This window comes from Amblyomma americanum, chromosome 9, assembly GCF_052857255.1.
Source record: "Amblyomma americanum isolate KBUSLIRL-KWMA chromosome 9, ASM5285725v1, whole genome shotgun sequence".
Lineage (NCBI taxonomy): Eukaryota > Metazoa > Arthropoda > Arachnida > Ixodida > Ixodidae > Amblyomma > Amblyomma americanum.
In genome coordinates, this window is record NC_135505.1 from 1077812 (window position 1) to 1084775 (window position 6964).

Consider the following 6964-nt stretch of genomic DNA (forward strand, 5'->3'; position numbering starts at 1 on the left):
TTCTTCAATTGTTCTGCAGCTTTCAGTGAGCAAAACCACGTTCGTATCAGGCGCCTACCGCTGGGGACGCCGTAAGCTCGCTGCAACACCTATTCGTCTCCATCTATCCGGAACTCCAGTTCAAGAAATTTCGGCCGTAAAAATTTTTGGCTTGACAATTCACGAGTCACGAACAGGTACTGCTTGGCTTTCTCGTGCTAAAAAGCAAGCAAATCAAGCGTTGGATCTGATTAGACGCATTGCTCGTAAACAGGCGGAGCCCGCTCTCATGTTGCAAGACAGTTGGTGCGGGCGGTTGTGCAACCGCGCCTCGATTACCAAGCTCAATTCCAGCATTCGACGAGGGCTCAATGGGATCGTCTAGAAGCTGTTAATCGAGAGGCAATGAGGGTCATCACTTGCCTTCCCCGCATTACCCCGTTCGTGGCGCTGCAGGAACATGCGCAGCTGAATACACTAGATGAGCTGGTGCAGCAACGACGCGATGCTCGCCGCCTAAAGTCAAACCTTACATACAACGTGTGCACTCTGAGCTTATGCTTCATCGCACTCCATTCTACATCCGCCCCCGCCAGTTCTTCCTCCCTGGCGTTTCTTGCAGCTAAGCGATAACAAGCCAACTGACCTACGTCGGCCATCATCTACCCGCGCGGCATCGTCGTTTCGAGACCGAATTACAGAGCAAGACGACAATCTGCCGCATGGCTCCATCGTTATGTACGTTGAAGCAAGCATCCAGGCCTGCGAAACATCAACGGCAGTTTACTGTCCTTGCAAGCCTGCCCTGAACAAAACGTGAAGTTTTCTCCTCTCTGAACCTCCTTCCTCCTTCTGTGCGGAGGTGCTTGCGGTTCAAGAGGCACTTTGCTCTCTGGCCGTCTTTCTCATGCTACCTACGGCCCGCATTGTCATTCGCACCGACGTCTTTCACGTCATACGCCTACAAAGACGCGTCAGTCGCACCCCAGATATCGGCCAAGACATCCATCGTTTAGCGGCACGCATCCCGCAGTAATTCCATATTGAGTGATTCCCGGGTGACCTCCTGAGCGCACAAAGCCACGCAGATTCTGCGACCCGCCTTTCGACCCCAACCTCCTCTTTCCCTCGAGTCCTCAGTCTGGATGACGCCACCCTCCTTTTAACAAGAAAGGAACACCTCCGGCGCCGCACACGCGCTCAAATCTCTCCGTGTGCGGTAACCCTCCCCCGTGGTCTTACCCGTGCAGAGTAGGTTGCGCTTCGGAGGATACGGGTCGGGGTTGCCCTAACTCCAGCTGTGACACGCAAGTTGCCGCAATTTCAAAGAATTATATCCCCGCCCCGGGAGACCAGTCTGCAAGATCAGAGACCATGAGGCGGATATCCACCAACTGTTGTGGGTTTGCCCGGCGCTGAAGCCAACGAGAATTCGGCACCTGGCGGCAGTGGGTCTCTCACCGGACAATCCGGATTCCTATATTGACTGGACACATTGTACGCATCATCGTTCACTACTTGATTTCATTAGATCAGCCCACTTTTTTCATTTATTTAAGCATCACTCCCATCTCTCATTTCATAGTCATCATGCCCTGAGGCAATAAACATCGCTTGAAAAAAAAAGAAAGCCTAGTTTCATATTTCTTTTGTTCTTCCTTCCCGCAGTCATTGCAGTGACGCGAAAAGTGTGGGCCTGTACCATTTCTGAACGAAAGTTTATGCTCCCGTAGACAATCGTTATCACACCGGCCCGCTTGGCCGATGTACTCTCTCCCACGCGTCAGCGAAATGCGAATGGGGTTATCTATGGTATAGTTCATCGGTTGTTTATCTAAGGCCTTTTAGCTAAGGCCTTAAAAGCCCTGAAATAAAAGCCCCTCCCCGTTCAGGGGCAAAAAGTTCTTCAAGGAGAAAAATGTTTTCATCATGATCACCTAAATACCATGTTCCGTGCGTACCGGCGCCGGCGGCGCCTCTGATCTCAGTTGTTCATGCTGGCATCCAAGAGTGCTCAGTGCATTAAATTCCTTCTTGGTAATCAGCACATTGTAGGGTCCACTGCCCATGATATATGTTTTTTTAGCCCTGTGAATGTAAATTAACGGGTACTCGCCAGGTTTTCTCTTCCACATACAGGATCTTTCGTTCTTTTTTGTTGCCTCATTCGATATTTCGTCCTGCTATTGACCTTTTCAAAATGTCTGGAAGTGCAGAGCCATATTGGCCACCAGGTGTGTTCGTAGCACTGGAGCTCTGTGCTTAGGATTAAGCTCCACCATGCTCACCGCAGGGCCTATAAAACTGGTGAGTCTGAGGGTCGTCAGTCCTGACAGTTCTAAAAATAAACTTCTACAGCTGCTGTATTAAGTCTTTATTGCGTAGCGAAGAACACGTCGATATTAGGCAGTTTTAGTATAGCGTTTGCGTTTTTTGCGTACGCAACATGCAAGACGGTTGCGTACGCTAAATCCAAAGCGCGAACGACACATTTAGATTAGAGTTTGCGGACCGTTCCGCAACAGGCGCTCCGTGGACAAACAACACCCAGATTCAGCCCCGTTCGGGTAAGTACCTAGCACCACCACACGTCAGAAAAAAAACTCTGAGGTCGATTTGATCCAAACCAAGCCACGGCAAAGCGCGCGTTTTGCTGTCTGCTGTTTCTTTGGTGGATGGTTCCTCAAGCTTCCACACCATGCCCTCAAGCATCCTGTGCGATCGTCGCCTCCACTCTGTGCTCACATGGGCGGAAATCGACGATCTCATGTTGCCGCATGCGGAGCGATGGCTCCTGAAAGGTGACATTTCAGTAGACTACTTGGAGTATTAAATGCGGCTCCAACGGGAGTCGGAGCTACTACGATACCGTTCCCGCCACGGACTGCTGGACATAAATAACATTGAGAAGTCCTTATTCAAGCAGCAGTTTCGATTTGAAAAAGACGACATCACCGAACTGCTATGTGCTCTGATGGTGCCGAACACCGTACCAGTGCCCAGAATGTCAAGGTGCCCGGCCGCGAAGCACTCTGCCTAACCCTTCGTCGGCTGGCGCACCCCAATCGATGGTGCGACCTAGAGTGCATCTTCGGGAGGCACACTTCGGTCTTGTCGAGCATAACGTCGAAAATGCTCAACCACATCACGGCCAACTTCGGGCACCTTTTCAAGGACATAAACAACCATGAATGGCTTTCCCCTCCCCCTCTCAGGGAATTCGCTAATGTAAGTCAGTTTTATCACTCCAAAGATTATAAATATTGAAAACGTGTCAATAGTCCCACTCCATGATGTGAGGTCGTACAGTGAGCACATCACATCATGAAATAGAAACCTTACACCTTAGCAGTGTGAGGTGTGTCACTATGGTGTGGGGGTTTGTGCATCAATGCACTGGTGTGCTCTGTCTTTGGGATGAAGCATAATATCAGTCAGTATGGATCGGTGCATGCAATCTAGCTGAGCCCAGAAAAAAGTTTATAACACAATTTCTGATTTCATCATGTAGGTTTCGATACCGCGGTGTGCTGTGCTAAATTTGTAAAAGCTCACATTTATGGTTTCTTATGGTCTGAAGCTTCATGTATGCACACAGTTATTGGTTAATCCTTTTTGTTCCTACAGGCTGTCAAAAACAAAGGCGCACCACTATCAAACTGCATTGGATTCATTGATGGCACTGCCAGTGCCATATGCCGTCCCAAAAGGAACCAGCAAGACTACTTTTCTGGGCACAAAAGAATGCACTGCGTAAAATGCCAATCTTTGATGTGCCCAAATGGTATCGTGTGTCAACTAGATGGGCCTTATCCAGGAAGACGGCATGATGCAGGTAAGGCACTGGGCTAGATTACGCAATTATGGGTGTGTAATCTAGCTGCTGCAACGAGTGTCACAGCCTTGAAACACGTGACCTTGAGAACAAAAACATAGAGACTATCATCCTGGAAGTTGCACTTAGCGACAGAGGTGAGCCATGTTTGAAATCCAGACTATGATTTCAGGAAGACTAAAAGCATCTTTCTACGACTGGTATGTCTGAAGGAACTTGAATGGTGACAAACTGTATCGGGAATCATTGAATGAAGCCATGACTCTGTGAAAAAATGTCATTTCACGCTTTTCAGAAGCACCTGAAAAGTGTTAGCTTCATTTGTAATACTCTTAAATTTCAATAATTAAACATCACTTATACCCACAAGTGAATGTGCCAGCTTTCTACCCTTCATAAGTCTGCTTTTTATGTTTTGCTTTCAGGACACAGGAAACACTAGCAGGTTGTGAACTTGATCATTTATCTGATTTTGTGCATCAGTTGGACACAGGTTCAATATTCATTTATTTATTATTCCTCAAATATCCCTAGGTAGGGGTTTGATATCTCAGGCACAGAGTAACAAAGTAAAGATAGAAAAGTTTGGAACGCTCACCATGCATCATAGAGGCATGCGGTTCATTGTGATTGTCAATGCTATGGTTTCATAGCATGCTCGCTTGGCTTTGTCATTGTTTCATTTTTTAAAAATTCGGATGCCTGTACCTCCCCCTCCAAACACACACACACACACACGTGTGTGTGTGTGTGTGTGCTTGGAGGGGGAGGTACAGGCGTCCGAATTAAAAAAAATGAAGCATGTACACACACACATGCACTATAATAATTGTTACAAGATTATTTACAGGGGTGAGTCGACCTGAGCTTGATTCGTTAGCGCAAAATGGCTAGCTTCTTCCACGTCTCTCCACCTCTTCGTCGTCTCTTCAGCGTCATGTGGCAATATTCTACCAAAGCTAGAGGCATATTGGAGGAGTAGCTTTTATATATATACCTAGTTATTCTGGCCTCGCATGTCTCGTCTAGCGTTGAGAGCTAAGGTATTGCAAGGGTGATATGTGCTTTGACTACATGAATGGCTCCAGTTTTAAGTTTCTGTGCGCGTGCTTTTATGTGCGGTTTTCTGTGGCAGGAATACTGGAGGCAAGTGGTGCCTACTGCAAAATTGAAAAGCTTGCCAGCAAGGAGAACTTTGTGATCTACGGAGACCCGGCATGTCCGCTGAAACCACTGTTGCTGAAGCCCTACGGGGGGGGGGGGGGGGGGGGGGCTTTCCTGACACCCCGTCAGCAGGCCTTCAACCATAGAATGAGCCAAGTTAGGCTAGCTGTTGAATGGGGATTTGGGAAGGTCGCCGCAGAATTCGCGTTCTTAGATTTCAAAAAAACCAAAAGCTTCTGAGGCAACAGGTGGCACAGATGTATAAAGCTGGGACTATTCTCAGCAACTGCCACACCTGCCTGTATGGCAGTCAGGTGTCTTCATACTTTGGCCTGTGCCCTCCATCGCTTAAGACTTACTTGACACCATCTGCTACATAAAATGCCACTTTAACCCCTTCAAGCACCAATTAAACCTGCTGAGAGATCATACAGTCATGCCTCGTTAATACAGCCCCCGTTAATATGAACGACATGGATTATGAACAATTTTTCTGGGGACCACACTTTTTTGTGTTTATCTCTAATTAATATGAAAACTGGCTGTGTGGTAAATGAATGGGGGAAATTGCACATAGCCCATTGGGGCCCACACATTTTTATCATGTTAATATGCACGGCATTGGTAAAGAATTTCCAGTAACCAACCCAACGTTTCATTTTTGGCGTTCTGAGAGCAGCACATCACAGGAACATAAAGGAAAAGTGGAAATGGCTGACTGATGGCCTTTTTATTTTCTGGTTTCATGTTTTCATCTGGCCACGAGACGCCATCAAGAGCATACACACCCCTAGGCGTGTGAACTGGCACATTATTTCGAGTATAATGGCAACCAGGATATTACACTTGTAAATCCCAAAACTGTGTCTCATTTCAGCTTCAATGACCACCATGATGCACAGAAGCATACTTTAACCATAGCACGTTTTTTTTATTTGCAATTCATTATTACATCAAGGGACTGTTTTGCTCGGGAACCGAAGTGTTCGTACTAAAGAGGCACGACTGTAATAAGGTTTACCTTGCATCCGCATAACCTGGACACAGTGCTTGAAGGGGCTAAGTGAATGTCTTTTCCTCATCCGCAGCCATACTATTAAAGGTAATGAAAGTACACATCTTGCTCGTGAAATGAAGAGTGGTATAGAATAAAAGCATTCATCTTCCATGATTGTCTTTGTGAAATTTATTTTCTTTTTAAGGAAGCATACCAAGATAATACAGATGAGCCTGCTTGTGCAGGACATTGCGCTTTTACATGGTTGTCATTGTTGACTACAGTTTGTCTAGTTTAGTAAGAAGGCGGTCCACAATGTTTAATACTGCCTGATGTTGGGCTGCAGATTGACGCCGTTCTTATGCAAGCTGTTGGAGCAGTTCCTCTTGCACCCTCAGCTGTGCTGCATGCTTGTCTGCTTTTCTGCTTGACTCTGTCTTCTTTAAACGCAGCTCAATGAGGGTGCGCTCTCTCTCCCATGCCAGCCGGCTCTCCTCTAATGCCAAGCGTCGCGATTCGATCTTATTGTCATTTTCTTTCATCAGCATATCATGCCTCATCCTCTTTTCCAGAAACTTATAATCTATATCGTCTTTCTTTCTTTTACCTGCAGAAAAGAATTCACAACACCAGTTAAGCATGCAACTAATGCGAATTGCATCACAGGAACTTCATGCACAAAACCTAACATTTACAAAGGCAGGTGAAACCACTGTGATTAACATAGCTAGTACACGAGTAACCCTTCGCATGTGAGGCTGATGTGAAATGGAATGCCTCACGAATCAGCACCACTCTCACGGAAAGGTCAGAAGAATGCGGACAAACAACAGCAAAAAGTACAGCTCGTTTGCTGATATCACTGTTACTTTAAAAGTAACGATGCAAATGCTTTTCAGGTCATAGTGGTGATGTCTGCATGCCTCACTGTCTGTCACCTTCACGTCCCTGGTGTAATGGCGTTATTGCTTCTGAACAAAGAAGCATTT

General features: G+C 46.6%; 1 pseudogene; it reads left to right on the top strand.

Annotated features, from left to right (window-relative positions):
* The first annotated feature begins 2812 nt into the window (after positions 1-2812).
* Positions 2813-5358, top strand: LOC144105138 (uncharacterized; annotated as a pseudogene).
* The last annotated feature ends 1606 nt before the right edge of the window (positions 5359-6964 follow it).